At 36.7% G+C, this 17,857-nt stretch overlaps 1 pseudogene; it reads right to left on the reverse strand.

Annotated features, from left to right (window-relative positions):
- Positions 1-17,245: 17,245 nt before the first annotated feature.
- Positions 17,246-17,857, reverse strand: LOC127184556 (thiopurine S-methyltransferase-like; annotated as a pseudogene).

Raw genomic sequence — 17,857 nt, forward strand, 5'->3', positions numbered from 1 at the left:
TTCACAATTGTTCCTACCTTCCTCCTTTATTTAATATCAGTATGACTGAATTTAAAAACTTAGACCACAGTTGTTCTTTAAATTTTATTTTAATATCTAAGTTATGATGTTTCAGAAATATCCTAACTCCCTCAAGTATTGCAATAGTATAAACAGTATCTAGGGCATGAAATCAACATAATTATGCATCATTTATGTACATAAATGTAAAAGTAATATTGTACCTTTGTACAAAAAATGCTAATCAGCCACAAATGGTTGGAATAGATATTTGCAGAAACATGGAAGATCCTGGATTAATATCATATTAAATCTAAGGAAACCAGGTACAAATATCATTTTATTTCTATCTGTTTCTCAGTTTTTCTATCACTATAAGCTCCAATTATATAAACATACTAAGCACATGAATATTTAAAATAAAGTTGATTATGCAAATAAACTTTTTCTCTGTATTTTCTTTCTTATTTTTATTTTTGACAGACTCTCACATTTTAGCTCATTCTGGCTTGGAACTCATTATCTTTCTGCTTCAGTCTCTTGAGTGGTGCAATTATAGGTGAAGGCATTGCACTCTATAGTTTTGCAGGAAAAATTTTAACAAGAAAATTTTGCTCATATGGTTAATTCAGAATTGCTGATACTATCTATATTGTCCTTGCTACTTTCAATATGAAAAATAAATTATGATTGTTAAGGAAACATTTATAATATATTTGTTTAGCAAAAATAACTATTCAGAATATAAAATATAAAAATGATAACTATAACTGAGCAAGAAAAAGACATTTAATAATTCAACCAAAAATCAGATAAAAAATATTGTGTTTTCCAGAAAGAGTAAGAAAAGATACTTGCCACTAGTTACCAGGAATTATGTTGAACATGTTAATTAAACCTATAAAAGACACAAATCCAGTTATATAAGAATAGCTAAAGTTTAAACAAAATGATAATAGCAAGGACTGAAAATGTGTAAAAACTTGCCATTCTGACATATTATTAATTGCCAGGGGCGGCTTTGTATTTCTGCTCAGCTCAAACTACTTTGGCTCCACAAACTTAGGTCCTCTCAGGCCTTCTTACACTTCCTTCTTCTTCACAAAGACTTCTCCACAATCACCCTGGAACCTTATTGTTCTTGGCTTCTCATGAACCAGATATAGATCTATGGTCACGGTCACCTAGACACCCACCTGGCCTGGTTCTCTCATTCAATCAGGTTCCTGAAGTGGTTTCTCCTCCTCACCCCCCTCCCTACATCCTGCTTTTAAAGTATATAAGAAGCTTGAGAAAATAAAATGTTGTCAGCTTGATCAGATTCCTTGACTTGCTGTCCATTCTTTGAATCTCTTGTGCTCCATTCTCTCCCTAGGGGTCCGAGGGTCTCAGTTGATTGTCCGGCAGGCCCGGACAGTTAATGTGTTAGCAAAGTAGATAACCAATTTCAAAGGATCTGGTAAAGTTAAACAGTGTACGGTCACTAAGTTAACTAGGAAGTACATATGTAAAGCACATAAAACATATCACAGCCAGGTGTTGTGATGCATACCTGTAATTCTAGCAATTGGGAGGCTGGACTAAGAAGATCAAGCATTTGTGGGAGCCTGAGACACTGTCTTATAAAAATGCTCATGAAATATTTATATAACAATACTCATAACAGTTTTACTAGCAACATTTAAAATGTAGAAATATTCTAAATGCTGTCAAATGGTAGGTAGATAAATAAATTACAGCCTATTTGTACAATGGAATAATTAATAATGAAAAGAAATTGACTATCAATAAGATATATATGTATCAATCTATGGTGTATCTACCTGTCTATTTAGTGATATGTTATTAGTGTGAATAAAATGATCCAACTATAATTGTGTCTACTTCCTGGTTATATTTATATGACATTATGGATAAGTTAAATATAATATGTGGTAAGAAGAAACAGATATACATATGTTAAATACCTGAGAAAATAACTGTCTTCAAAGGACAAGATGAAATTTTGAGAAGTCATATAAATATTTGATATCTTGGTGATAGGCATATAATAATGGTATATATTAATCAAACGGCATCCTCAAAAGGAATACATTTACTATTTAAAAATTATACCTCTGTAAATTTTCTATAAGTCAAAATAATGTCAACTTAAAAGAAAATGTGGATGGATGTGGGAAGAGTTGGGGAGGAAGTATTTATGAACAAAACACATAGTAAGTAACTCTCAAAGAATTAATAAAAACTTAAATCATACAAACAACAACAACTAAACAAACAGAATTTTGGAGGTATGGTGGCACAAGCCTGTAGTCTAAATAATATCGAGCAGGATACAGGAGGCCACCTCTGCTTTACAATACCTTTGATAAATGGGACTGTTTCTCAAAAACTACACAAGCAAATACAATAACATATTGAGCACCAAAACCAGAGTTCATCTGAGTCAACAAATTTTTATCCTTAGAAATAAATAAACAGATGTACAACACAATAAGGGATATATCCCTTAAAAGTGCAGCAACTCTTTTTCTACTCAGAATTTTTTTCCTGTATATTCAAGTCACAATCAAATGCAGCCCTTAGGAAGCCTACCAAATGATTAGGTCATCATGAAGTCAGTGTCCAACATTCTTGTTAATAGCTTGACCTGAAACACACATGATTCCAGCAACTTATGTTTATTATTTTTCATGTGCAGTGACTCTCTTACTGCATATATATGGTCAAAGTTAAGCTTTTTCCATTTAACTTTATGGGAACTTCTTAGAAATTATGAAATATACATGCTTCCTTTGTAATACAATAAAACAGAGTATTGAGGAAATAGCTGTTTTTACATATGTGTGCTTTAACAACCCAATTAGAGAGCACAATACAATAAGAAAACTATAAAGTTGCTGAAATAACTAAATATTTTTAAAATCAACTAAAGTTTTTTTTTCCACTTACTAATTTGTATTTTTATTCTACATGCATAGCACTTCTGGCATAAAATACAAAATATCAAAAGTATTTTCTGACTGTTCCAAGAGACTTTTCCCTGTATTTTCTTTTACATTGCATCAAAAACACAAATTAGAGTCTGTTTCCCATACAATATGAAAATATTCTTTCACAAAATTACATAGAGTGGCAGTAAGCTTTAGCCTATGAGTCAGTGTGGAAGGGAAGTTTATATCTACGGAAAAAATTTTCATTTCTTGAGAGGGTAATTGGGGAGGTTAGAGGGTAGAAAATGTCTTTAGGTGCTTTGATAAAGTTTATTCTAAGGGCTAGAAAAAAAAAACTACCCATGTTACCTAATCAGCACTTTTGCTCTCAGCAGGGGTCAAGTCTTTTGTTCAGTAAGCAGGTGAGTGCCTGAACAAGATTCATTCATAGCAGTGTGCCATCTTGTTTCAATTTGGTGGTTATTTAGGAGTTTTGCTGCCAAAGGCAAGTTTCCAGATCTAGAGAAAAACCTAGCAAGTCTGTCTGTGCATAAGGAATAAGGCTTTCTTATGAAAGAGAAAAGTAAGAAATTTATGCACATAAATAATAAGAGCAAGAACCAGCAACTAAAAACTTATGAAGTTCTGAAACAGTCTACGTTACAGACTGTAGAAATTCAGAAGAGGTATCTTATAATTCTATAGAATATAAGTCTAAAATTGGTTTCACTGTACTAAAACCTAAGCTACATTGTGGCTAGGTACTTTCTGGAGACTCTAGAGAGATTTCATCTTCTTATTCAGCTTCCACTAGTCTTATGTTTTCTATGTGCCATCTTCCATCTCCCAAGCCAGTAGCACTCCAGCTTCAATTTTCTCTCTCCTCTGGCCTACTTGTCTATGCAAAGGTTTCTATAAGCTATCACTCCTCCATAAGTTTTTGTATATTTACCAAACTCAAGTAATACAGAATAATCTTGTCATTCCAGAGTCCTTGACCTGAAATGTAACCTGCCAGTAATTTTGTCATGTAAGGTAAAAGATTCACAAGTTCCAGGAATTATGCCATCATATTTTCATGGAAATCATACTGTCTATCCCAGTGAATTAATTCTTAATGTCTGCTGTCCCTACTCATATACTTGTACTATTGGAACTAATTATAATGTTTGTATGTGTTCTAGACTTAGAATAATTCCAAAGTCAGATTATAAGGGGCTGAAAACATTAAGTCTGATTGAGCTAAATTTCACTAAGCTTGGTTAAACCAAAATGTTGTCACAAAAGCAAAACATATTCTACTTAAATATGTACTTATTTTACCAAACTTATGTAGTATATTTATTTCCCATTCTGTGTATGAAATATAGAACAAATGAATGTTGTGTAAATTATTCTCTTTTACATATTTTAGATGTCCTAGTAAGACTCTTTATTAAATAGTGGGGTGTGTTATTTATGTTTTAATAGCAGATAATCTAAACAAATCTTCTAGCTATTTGGAGGTCATTTATGCTTTGAGAAGCTATTTTGCCATTATATAGTCATAAAACTTAACAGCCCATGAATGCTGCCTGAGTTCAACACCAAAGGCTAAAAAGACTAAAACAATACATTAATTAAAGCTTATTATACTCAGCAGTTGGTTAAGGGAAATGTGGTTTCAGAGAAACTTTAAAATATGTTAACAAATTTTTAAAAATTAAAATCCCTTTCCAGCTATTTTAACAATGTATTGATATCCACAATTTTTTCCTTCACTTTCCCACTTCTCTAAATTTTCACATACATGTCAACATTACATAGAAACAATTTTCATTTAGCTTTTAACAAGTGGCATCGATAGCTATATTTTTTATTTTAATGGCTACAATGTATTCAACAAGTGTGCTTAGTTAACTTCTGTGTTGCTGTACTAAGGCTAACTAAAAACAATGAGGAAAGGATAGGTTTTATTTAATATTACACTCCTAGGTAGTAATCCATTACTGAGAGAAGTCAAGGCAAGAACTACAACCTGTAGGCAGGAGCTGATGCAGTGAATATGTAGGAATGCTGTTTTCTGGTTTGCTCCCTGTGGCTTGCTTAGATTACTTTCTTCTATGACTCAGCACATCCTGCCCTGGGATGGCACCATCTACAGCAAGCTACTTCAAATAACAATTTTAGAAACTGCCCACAGACATGGCAATAGGAAAATCTGATGGTGCCCTTGGAACTGGAGTTACCAGCAGTTGTGAGTCACCACACACAGGTGCTGAAAATTGAATGCTGGTCCTTTGTAAGAACCCTACTTATGTTAGCGTACTGTTCCAGTGTGCCTAGCAACCTATGTCATCATTACCTACCTACCACTCTACACATCCCCCTACTCAGGAGTATATAAAAGGAAAAACATCTCTCTCTCTCTCTCTCTCTCTCTCTCTCTCTCTCTCTCTCTCTCTCTCTCTCTCTCTCTCTCGTTTCTCTGTTCCTCTCTTGCTCTCTTTTTCCTCTCTTGCTGTCTCTATTTCTCCATCTCTATGTCTCTCTCTTTCTCTCTGGGGTGACCCTCCCATCTTTCATGCTCATATAATAAATTTCTCCATACACATGATACCTGTCACCTGGCATCTTATTTTTCATATTTAAAATTGCCCTGTACTTAGAAAGCTATCCAATTGTCGTTACCATGGGAACTTTCTCTAGCTGCACACAACAGATCTGCTTTTTCTAAGTTCTAGTCTCAAGCCACTGCCAGCCCTCACACCCTTCTCCTGTTTCCCTCTGCTTGGCTACTGCTCGGATCTCCTTCCACATGCAGCATGCCTAGCCACAATCCCATCACTGCCCTACCCTGCTCTGTTAGAACCCGTGGCAGTGATGACCACACAGGACCATGAGCCGTGCCACCAGACAATGATTCTCTGCTGAGGTAAAATTAAAATTATACTTAAAAATCACCCATATGATTCAGGCTTTCCCCTTTCCACGTGGCATGCACACTCTCTGCTTAGCCCTCCCCCTTTCCACAGCAGCCTATGGGACACTCAAACAAACCCATGCATGTGCCACTTCTCAGGGGGTGTGGGTTGACTCGTTTCTTTGATCCCCACCTGGTCTCTCTCCCAGTCTGTGGCTTAAATGTGCTGTGGCTGGAGCTTGGTTCCTAGTACTTCCCTCTGCCAGAGGCATGCAAGCTCTGTAGCACACAGCTGATTCACTCTCCTGGCCGGTCCCTGCTTGCTGCATGTGGGACAGGCAAACACCACTGCCTCCCCTACTGCCTCCACTGGGATGCCATCTGTACTGGCAGCCTGGGCATGGAAGGTCTGTGTTAGCAGTGGGCTGGCAGATAGCACTGCCTTGGTGCTTACCTGGCTGCGAAGACACTGTGTGCAGCCTGCTATACCAACTGTGCCCCTGTGATGGCAGCTACAGAAGCTGGGCATCATGGCAACCGGCCACAGCAGCATTTTCAAAATCCCCACCACTGGCTGCTCAGGAGGTAGAACTATTACCTTGTCGACATCTTGTTTGAGTAAATTCATGTGACTAGCTGCCATCTTTGTTTGGAGAAAGCAACAGCTAAGAGGTGGAGCTATTGACTCATCCCAGTATTGACCGAGGGCAATCATGGTACTAGCCACCATCTTTGTTTTGGGAAAATTATAGATAAAGGGTAGAGCTATTGCCTCATATTCATTTTAGCTAAGGGCAATCATGTGCCTAACCGCCATCTTTGTTTTGATAAAACATAGCTACACCGCCCATCTTTTCTAAGGACTGCCAGCCCTGTTCTAATCCTTACTAAACTCCAAATACAGCTTCTGTCTTTTCAGGGTTTTGTTGCTTGGTCTCCTGGTACAATTAATTACAGGATTAAGCTTTACCTATGATTGGAAGATTATAGCTTTACAATATGTTCATACATATATAATTCAACTATGGATTTCTAACTTATATCTTTACTAATTCTCAGACAAATAAATAAATGTTGTTTCTCTTGTCACCAGCTGCCCTGGATTTAATTACAGACTTCTTAGCTAATGGGTTTGACAGTTTTTAAATTGTTCTATAATGTTCTGCTGTGTTAAATTTCATTTATTTATACTATTAAAACGTGATTGTCATGCCTTATCTTCATTCTCAAAAACCTAAAAGCCACTGTTTTATGAATATATTTAGCCTTGTTTTAAAATAATATATAATACAGCTTTAGACTTTTATAACCTATGGACTTTTTATAAATTAAAACATACAGAAAATTGTTCTGTTCATTTTCTTTTTGGACTGTGTTTATAGTTTTTTAAAACCTCAACAGGAAAAAGAACCTAAACTCTTAGTCTTTAATTATTAAGATCTGATAAATGATCAAATCCCTTAACACTGCCAAGAATATACTTTTAGTCATGCTAAGAACCAATGTGATTGATTATATTTACAGAGTCAAACATAGAATAAAATCATAAAATTCTATTTTAACTTTACAAGTTATAGTTTAGAGCAGATATCTAGATACAGACAAAGATTGCTTAACTCAAATATACTGTCCCTCAAACTTGTCAGATATCTGCAGAATATGGCATTTAACATTTGAAAGTTTGAGATATGATAGATATTGACTTACATTCAGAATTTTAGAAGCACCAAGGTAGAAAAGATGTTTTCTTCAAGGTTGCTAAATACAAATAGCCAAAACACTATGAATCTAACATTTATATAGTTCCTGATGGTTTCAGGATTTCATGGTTTCAGGTTTCATAATTCCTGTTGCTATAAACTATGTACTGAATATATGCATAATAATATAAATGTATATATAAACAAGGAAAAATAAGAAAGAAAAAACAAAGAAAGAAAAGACATGTAAGTTTATTATTAAAACAAAACAAACAAACAAACAAACAAACAAAACAGAGATTCCCAGATCATAACAGTAGTTACCCAGGGTCTCAGAAGATTAAGGAATAATGAAAGATGACTTCATCCCTGCATTATGGTATGCTGACCAACAGGCAAGATTGTCCCTAATGTCTCACCCTCTGGTAGGGATCAGCCTCAATTGTGGACAAACCTGGAGAGTTATTGTCACATATTGCTGAATACAACGTGACGTCAATCTCTTCCATGTTCTTCTTCCACAGAAATAGCCTCTTGTCCTCTGAGCCTGATACCAGATTATCTCTGCACATGGTGCCATGGTGCCAGAGAAGACAAATGGGATAATTGTCTGTTTACTGAGATATGACTGACTAGTAATTTCTGTCATTTTTATTAAGATATAGATTCGTTTAGGCTACAATTTATACTCCTCAGATCTCTGATCACATTGCTGGCTAAGCTGATGTTAGATAGATAGCTAGAAAACAGACAATTAGCTCTTTAGCCCAAAGTAATCTGCCATGTTAGTTCATTGTTCAATTCATTAGCTAATTAAAACTACAAAATACTAGATCTCCTATTCAGAAAAGCAAACAGGTTTACCTTACTCACAGACCTCAGGTTAAAGATAAACTGGCTTCAGTGCCTTCACAATCTTCTTCATATGCAGGCAATCAGGCTTTAATTTTCAGGTCCTGATACAGTCTACCTTGTTACCAGACTTAAAAAAAAACAGGTCTCAGACTGAACCTTTTGCCATCCTTTTAGCTAAAGAAGAGTGACTGCTCACAGCAATTTCACCTATGTTGTAAAGCTTCCAAGAAGATATTTTATGAATGTTAGAGTGTCTAAAAAGGTGTTTTATGGTTGTTATATGCAACTTGTAAATGTTGGAGGGTCAAAGAAGGTGTTTTATGACTATTAGAAAGACTAAGAATGTGTTAAGGTTGGTAAATGCACATTATGAAGGTCAAAATGTCTAAGAGGATGTTATATTTCCTCCTATTGCTATGCTGCTGCTGCACTGAGGCTGTTCAGAGTGTTTACAATGATCAATGAAGCTCTGATGTATTAATCTAACTGTGGTAAGACATTCCACTATACAATCCTATATCATAGTTCCAAGATCAAGATTTTAAATTTCCTTTGGTTTGTCTTTTATATCCAGTCTTCTGGACGGACATGATGTCTGCTGATGCTAAAAATTAAAATCAAGTGAGCTTTTACCTTTCTGCTTTATAGGTGGTTTCCATCCTCCCCATGTTGCTGTTCCACAGGTGTCAAAAAGTTCCATAAGGCTCATCTCAATGAGTATTCATGCTTTTAATGCAAAGTTTTTCCCCAAGCCTCTGCTATGCTATGACACAAAAGTACATCTCTATTTCCTTTTTCTACAATGTGAATTTCACTGCAGATTGCAAACAATGATCCTGCTAATATGTATAAAATGTATCTCCTTTTAGAAACTTAAAAGTGCTCCGGTAAGCAACAGGAAATCAACCTCTCAAGTCAAATTGGATCCATATAAGTACTGCCAATCAACAGTCTATGTTTTCCACCTATAACATATTTTTGACGGTGAAATTCTCCCCCTTTTAACTTGTTTTGGGACTCCCCTTTCTAACTCTCTGATTGCCATTTTTCTGTACCCCAAACCAGCTGACTAAATGAGTTCCCCCTTTCTAGTCAGTGTAAATGTTTCCCTTTGAGAGATTGAATACACCTCTGCATGACTGTGGTTGGTCCTACTCACTGATCTACAACTAGGACTTTTCACACTAACTAAGACCACCAACACAGTCCCTTTTCATGCCACAACATGGTCACTGAAAAATTCTAGTGCACTAGGTGAACGTGTTTCCAAGCTAGCCCTCTTTTTGTCTCTGACCTGCACTTTTTGAATCACAATCCATTTCTGTGGATGCACTAAAGGATTACTGACTTAAATCTCCCCATGAGAAATAATACATTCATCATCTTGGCAAGCTCCTCTGCAATATTTTCTAGAGAATTTCAAATCCCTACACTAAGTTTACACAACTCTGCAAAAAAACATGGACAGATCCAAAATGAGACCTTTTTAATTATTGTCAGCAATTGGGTAAAAAGGAAGGAGGCCCCTTATTTTCAAGCTTTTCTCTTCTTCACTCCAAAATTTCCATCTCTGCTCACTCTCCCAAGAGTTTCAAATGCATATCTAAAGGGAATTTTCTCACTAACCTACTAACTTTACCTTCTGATCACATATATGTTTCAATAACCTGCCAGTCTTCCTCCATGCAGGACTTTGTCAACACTGCTGTCCACAGGTGCTCCTGCATTATTCCTCCTAGCTCAACCTGCATTGTCTCTCCTAACTTCAGATGTTTTCAGATCCTTGACAACAAATACAACAGCCTACTGTTCTGGGACCTTGCCAATATTTTAGAATTTTAACCCCTCTCACTGTTTTATTGTTAGCAGGAAACAGTCAAAGATATTGATTTATTTATCCGTAATCCCATTACAACAGGCCAAAATGATGTACTTCAGACCCTGGATGAACAGCTCCAGGTCCTTCCAGCATTCCTTGCTGCCTATCTGTTGCAGGACATGGCTGACATAACCCACTGTCTACCATGAGCTTTCCAGGGTAGAGCTTCTCTTCTCCATCACCATATAATGTGATATTTTGTTGCTGTTGTTCTCTCTCTCTCTCTCTCTCTCTCTCTCTCTCTCTCTCTCTCTCTCTCTCTCTCTCTCTCTCTCTCTCTCTCTCTGTCTCTCTCTTTTCCCTTTGCATGGCAACCAAGAGCTGCTTCCAATGAACATACATTTATGTCCTTTAACCCACCTTACATGAAGAAAAATCCAACATCCACATTTTTTAATTATAGGAAAGGGGAGGAATGTTAGCATACTGTCCCAGTCTGCATAGCAACCTATGACATCATTACCTACCTGCCACTAGGCATCCCCCTCTGCCCAGGATTATATAAAAGGACAAACCTATCTTGTCTATCTCTCTTATTTCCCTTTCCTTCTCTTGTTTTCCTCTTCCTCTCTTGCTGTCTCTATCACTCCATTTCTATATCTCTCTTTCTCTTTGATTTTTCATATTTAAAAACATACTTTCAACAGATGAGTTATCTCTCCAACTAACTTAAAAACATTTACCACATTCATTGTGTTAATGTGTTTGTGCATGTATGCATGTGTACCTGTATGAAGTTCAGATGATAATTTGTTGAAGTTGGTTCTCTCCTTCCACTATATGGGTCTTGCAGATCAAATACATCTTGCCAGGTTTTGCAGTAAATACTTTTAACTGCTTATCCATTATGCCAGTCCTTTATTTTTTTATCTTAAAAAATTATTTAACCTCGGCATGATGGCACATACCTTTAATCCCAGCACTGAGGAAGGCAAAAGCAGGCATATCTCTGTGAGTTTGAGGCAGTCAGATCTCCAAAGCAAGGCCAGATGAGCCAAGACTACACAAAGAAACACTGCATCAAAAAATGTTTTTTTTTTTAATAATGTCTGCTCTGGAATTTACACAGGTTCATTGTAACTGCAAGATAAACATATGATCACAATATTAGTCTGCTCAGCTCTTTCTCACCTCCTTCCTCCCTGTAGCCTCTCTCTCTGACATTATCCACTACTCATGACAACACCATGCTAATTTGGAAATTTCCAATCCTTCAGTCAGTGTGATCTTTCACAATACTTTAATTCCCTAGAGAACAAGTTATGTATCTTACACTGTACTGAGGCCACAACAAATGCTCTGAAAGGCATAGAGTTGCACATATGTCATTGACTCAAATGTGTAGAATTCTTGTAGACAAAAACAAGCAACAGCAACAACAAAATCCAAAACTAATACATTTTTATATTATATTAAGTCTCAAAGTTTAATTGCAGCTTAAGAGAGGCTTAAAATACTCTCATTTTTGGAATATTTCTTCTGCATGGTGTGAAGGGTCCTGGAGCTGCCTTCCAAAATGATATCCTTAAGAACAATGACAACGCAAGTTAGATGTTCAATGACTATAAAGATCTAACTAAGTACAAATTATTGTTGATTATACAGAAAAAAATATTTTATGAAAGAGTTGAAATTTTGAGAGGCAGAGTTATTTAACCTACTGAAACATGAAAATGAGCATATTATAAAAGTAGACATTGAAATCACAGGTATTTATGTATACTTAGTTTACAGTGAAGTGCATGAAAATATTTAATTATATTGAATGTACCTTCTTTTAAAAACAGGATATTGAAATTCTATCTCTATATGTTAAATAAAAAAGCAAAAAATTAGAGACATAATAGAAGCAGTTAAAAAGGGGTGTCTGTTTTAGTTGAGAGACTGAAGGCAATTTCTGATGTATTCATTATTTAAACTTTCATTCTCAGTTTAAATATACAAGGAAGAAGGGCATTTGGTTAAAAATAAGCACTGAAATATTTAACATAGGACTGAAAAGATCTCTATACAAAAAGCACCAAAGCTTGAGGAAATTTATAATAAATTGATATGTATTATAACTTCGTTTGCATTATGTATCTGTCAAGTACTTACCAAACAAATCTGATAAAACTAATAAAAACTTAGTTTTAGCATGTGTTTATGTGATGTGTATATCCACCCATGTGTGTATGTATATGAGAGCACAGATGTGCTATGGCCTAAGTGTGGAGGTCTGAGGATTGTCTCAGCTGTTGATCTTTGACATTTACCTTGATTCAAATCATCTTCCCTTTTGTTGCTCACTGTTGAAAACACTAGTCAATTGGCCCCATAGCTTCTGGAGATTCTCAGTTTTCACCTCCCATATTGTCCCAGGACCATTGTACCTGTCTTTAAGTGGGTTCTGGGGGTTTGATCTAAGTATCCAAGCTTGCAAAGATAAGAGAATTTTTATTCACTGAGTCATCTCCTCAGCTCCAATGTAGTTTGTAAGGAGGAACTGTGACCAATATATACCAACTATTAAAAGGTAATGTGACAACACAACAGCTTACTTGAGATCATATTCCTATTAATGAGAAACTCAGGGTTTTCTGTGGTACAGAACCAAAAAGTTGAATATATCATAAAAGGAGATTTATTTTTAGATTGGCTTACACAATATGTTTTGGGTATTACAACAATGGCTTTCTTATTTCAGATAAGTGGAGAATCCAGTAGTCACTCAGCTTGTGAAGCAGGAAGTGTCAGTCTTCTTGTTCTGGTTCTGAAGGCCCAAAAATCCTGAAAAAAAGGTAGGTTTTGACAATGTAAAGAAATGTGACACCAGCAAAATGCAGCAATAAGGTAGATTAACTTGCCAGCAGGGGGAAGGCAAGCCACATAAAACTTCCTTATTCATCCTCCTTTCCAGGATGTTAATGAAAGATATCATTCAAATTGAGGGCCTTCCTTGGTCAAGAAAATCTTTCACAGGTATACCCAAGGCTTTTATTTTAGTTAATTATAGACCATTAACGTTGACAAAGACTAGCCATCACAGAAAGATAATTACCTATAATTGTAGAAGTGAAATGACATACCATAAAGTTTCTGATACAGTATCATTTGTTTGATATAAAATCATACTGATATATTCAACCTAAATAATCATTTAAATATATTAAATTATATGAATATGTTAATATATTAAAATTAATTGAACATGCCTAAATCTCAGCTAAGAGGTATAAAAGGAAAATAAAGATCAATTTACTAAAATATCTTTCTACAGGATGTTTTTAGGATAATCCATTTATTTCTTACTTTTGAGCACTTACTAAGCTCCAGATGCTTTGGACATAGCAACAATCAGAACAAACAAAACATTCATGGTCATCTCTTTATATGTCACATATTTTTAAATTAAAAATAACAAAAGAGCCCAATGTTATTGGTATAACAGGTATAAAAGAACGTGATACACTGCCAAAGGCTATGTATTATTCTAAAATTATACTGAAACATGTCAAGAGCAACATATTTTTGAATAATTGGACATGGAAGTTTGTATGCTGTCAGACATGTGAGAACTTAAAACTAATTTGTTTTGTAAAATTATAGCAGAATTATAACAGCCATTTCTTTCTGCTGTTTTGAAAAATATCAATCAAAGTCATTTTTTTTTCTTTGTGGTCAGGTCCTTTTCTATCTAAGAACTCTAAATAATACTAGCTACCACAAAGAGAAAGGGAGAACCTAGTAATTCATTTTATTCATCTCCATTTTATTTTCATGCCCCACAATTTTTAAGCTTCCTTTGAAAGAATAGTGGGAAATAGCCTATCAGCATATATTATACAAGTTTTCTTCTATGACAGACAGCTAAGTATCCTTGGATTATAAAAAATGGCCTAATAGATTTCAAAAGTGACGAAATCCTTTTCATATGGTGATGTTATGACTGAAATGTATACATTTTTAGGTATGGGCCTTGTATCCCTTGTCTCTCCAAGACTTTAAATGTGACAAACCTAATAATCCAATTAAAAATGAGGTACAGAGCTTAACTGAGGATCCTGAACAGAGGAATGTCAGAGAAGCACTTAAAGAAATGTTTGGCTGAGGAGATGGCTCAATGGTTATAAACATCTCTTGTTCTAGCAGAGAACCAGAAAACCTGAGTACAATTCCCTGTGTCCGCATGGCTCCTCACAAGGATCTGTAACCCTTGTTTCAGTGAATTCAATCTCTCAGAAATCCAAGAAAAAAAATGTCAATGTAAAGAAATGCTCAACATCCATAGGCATCCAGAAAATGCAAGTCAAAATAACTTTGAGATTCCATCTTATACCCCTCAGAATGCTAAGATTAAAAACTCAAGTGACAGTACATGCTGGCAAGGATGTGGAGAAAGGGGAACAATCCTCCATTGCTGGTATGAGTACAAACTTGCACAACCACTTTGGAAATGATCCTGGAAGTTTCTGAGAAAATTGGGGATCGATTTACCTCAATACCCAGCTATGCCACTCCTAGGCATGTACTCGAAAAAATGCTATATCATACAAAAAGGACTGTGAGCCCTTGTCTGCAGGCAGAGGAGACCCTCCCTCCTGGTCAGCTTCTTGCAGACATAGGTGAGCAGACCCCACTGCTGATAACAATCCACCAGACCCAAATGTGTTAAAAAGATAGTTCCTTGCAGATCCTAACCCACACAAAAGGTTTCAAAAGCTGGCTCTTTGAGGAAAATCATATCAAAGGTGCCCTGTAGACAAGCCCCAGGAAGTATCCTGGGAGTGTCTCCTGCTATTCAGGTACCCTTGGTTTAAAAACTCAGAGGTTGGAAGGTTTGGTAGCACACTCCCCATATCTGCCCCATAGCTCTCTGTCCTTGTCATTCTTTAATTGTTAAGCTTAGTGAATTAAAATCTAGTTCTTTGACTCCTGACTGTGACTGTCTTTATTTTAATCAAGTGCTGCAGTCTGACTTTCACAAACCAGAGGCTCCCTTCCCCCTCTGGAAGGGAAGCAGATTTGTATTGTCTCATCCCTTGCTGATCATGGCTGCCCTTCTTTGTGATCAGTTCCCAGGACAAAGCCTTCTTCAGCTAGCCTCCAGAAGGCTGAAGAAAACTGTGACCAGATTCTCAGCCCAGCCTCATGGAGAAAGGAAACCACAAAGGTCATTTGCTCAACTCTGTTGATAGCAGCTTTATTTATAATAACCAGACACCGGAAACACCCTAAATGCCCATCAACTAATGAATGTATAAAGAAACTGTGGTACATTTCCAAAGTGGCTGTATTAGTTTGCATTCCCACCAGCAATGAAGGAGTGTTCCTGTCTCCCCACATCCTCGCCAGCATGTGGTGTCGCTTGAGTTTTTGATCTTAGCCATTCTGATGGGTATAAGATGGAATCTCAGAGTTGTTTTGATTTGCATTTCCCTGATGACTAAGGAGGTTGAGCATTTCTTTAAGTGTTTCTCAGCCATTTGATACTCCTCTGTTGAGAATTCTCTGTTTAGTTCCAAGCCCCATTTCTCAATTGGGTTATTCGGTTTGGTGGTGTTTAATTTCTTGAGTTCTTTATATATTTTGGATATTAGACCTTTGTCAGATGTAGGGTTGGTGAAGATTTTTTCCCAGTCTGTAGGCTGTCGCTTTGTTCTCTTGACAGCGTCTCCTGCCTTACAAAAGCTTCTCAGCCTCATGAGGTTCCATTTATTAATGGTTGACATTAAGGCCTGGGCTGTTGGTGTTCTGTTCAGGAAGTTGTCTCCTGTGCCAATATGTTCCAGGCTCTTTCCCACTTTTTCCTCTAAGTGGCTTAGTGTCTCTGGTTTTATGTTGAAATCTATCTGGGCTATCTCAGAAAACTGGGAATAGGGCTTCCTCAAGACCCAGCTATTCCACTCCTTGGAATATACCCAGAAGATGCTCCAGCACACAACAAGAAAATTTGCTCAACCATGTTCATAGCAGCCTTATTCATAATAGCCAGAACATGGAAACAGCCTAAGTGTCCCTCAGTAGAAGAGTAGATAAAGAAACTGTGGTACATATACACTATGGAATACTACTCAGCTATTAAAAACAAGGAATTCCCGAAATTTGTGGATAAATGGATTGAGCTAGAAATGATCATAATGAGTGAGTTAACCCAGAAGCAGAAAGACTCAAATGGTATATACTCACTTATATCTGCATACTAGCCCAAGGGGCATGTCCCACGAAAGCCTTCACTTACCAGGAAACTGGGACAGAGGGGAGGGCATCCTACTGGGACTCTAAATGAGAGACGCATGGGAGAACAGCAAAATAAAAGGATCCAGAGGGTCCTAGAAACCTACAAGTAGAACAATATGATAGGCAGATTTGGGCCCAGGGGTCCCGCTCAAACTAAGGCACCAGCCAAGGACAATACAGGAGGTAAACTTTAAACCCCTTCCCAGATCTAGCCAATGGTCAGAATATTCTCCACAGTTGAGTGGAGAGTGTGATACGACTTTCTCACGTACTCTGGTGCCTCACATTTGACCATGTCCCGTGGAGGGGGAGACCTGGTGGCATCATACTTTTTGTTTTCTGTTATAGAAGAAATAAATGCTGACTATAAAAATGACACATGGGTATTTAGTGTTTTGCTACCAGTCACACACTCTTTAAAGGATTGACTTGTAACATTTTAGTATGTGGTTTCATTTTCAAAAAGTCATGAGCAAAGATCTATATGTTGCATGAGGAAAAAATCTAAGTGATTATATTTTCAAGCCTTAACATAATTTTTAATTGTTCAAAAACTCATACAGGGATTGACTATGTTTTTTGTTTGTTTGTTTGTTTTTGTTTGGGGTTTTTGTGGGGGAGGATATTGATTTTGTTGTTGTTTGGTTGGTTTTGTTTTGTTTGTTTTCAAGATAGGGTTTCTTTGTGTAGCCTTGGCTGTCCTGGAGCTCTGTAGACCAGGCCGGCCTGCTGGGATTAAAGGTGTATATCACCAGTGGGCTGTTTTTTTACTTCTCAGTAAGGAGATACAATTTTTCAAATATGTAGTCAATTCCCCAGGTTTTATGTCGTTCTTCAAAAACATCAGCCTTTTCAAGGCAGCAGATGGTGCACTTTGTACCAAATAACCTTTTAAGTTCAGCATCTGGGACATAAAATGATGTTCCTGCATGCTTTGTTGGATCATAAGAAAGGGTAGCCACAAGGTAATGAAACCCTCCTCTCAGTATGGATAGAATTATTTCTGCATAGCGGCCACGATCACCTGGGTTTACAGCTACAAATGCTCCTCTAACCCAAATCCTGTCAAACTTGCAGATATTTGCTCTGGGAAGATCAAAAATGCTGCAGCAGTACAACGAAATGTTCCCCGAAGAACTCATCTCATCTCAACTGCTTTTCCACAGAGATGGAAAAACACCCTCAGTCCACTCTGGCCATTTAGAAACGTATCCAAATGCTTCTTTAATAGCTTATGCCCTTGTTCCTGATGAAATGCGATGTGACGGGTCACCCACTTGTCTTGCCGTTCTTCTAGGGTTAATACTCGGTTCTTCTGTGCCTCAGTATCAGGGTGCTCTTTCACATCAAGTGATGTGGTATCATTCAT

Source organism: Acomys russatus, chromosome X, assembly GCF_903995435.1.
Source record: "Acomys russatus chromosome X, mAcoRus1.1, whole genome shotgun sequence".
Classification (NCBI taxonomy): domain Eukaryota; kingdom Metazoa; phylum Chordata; class Mammalia; order Rodentia; family Muridae; genus Acomys; species Acomys russatus.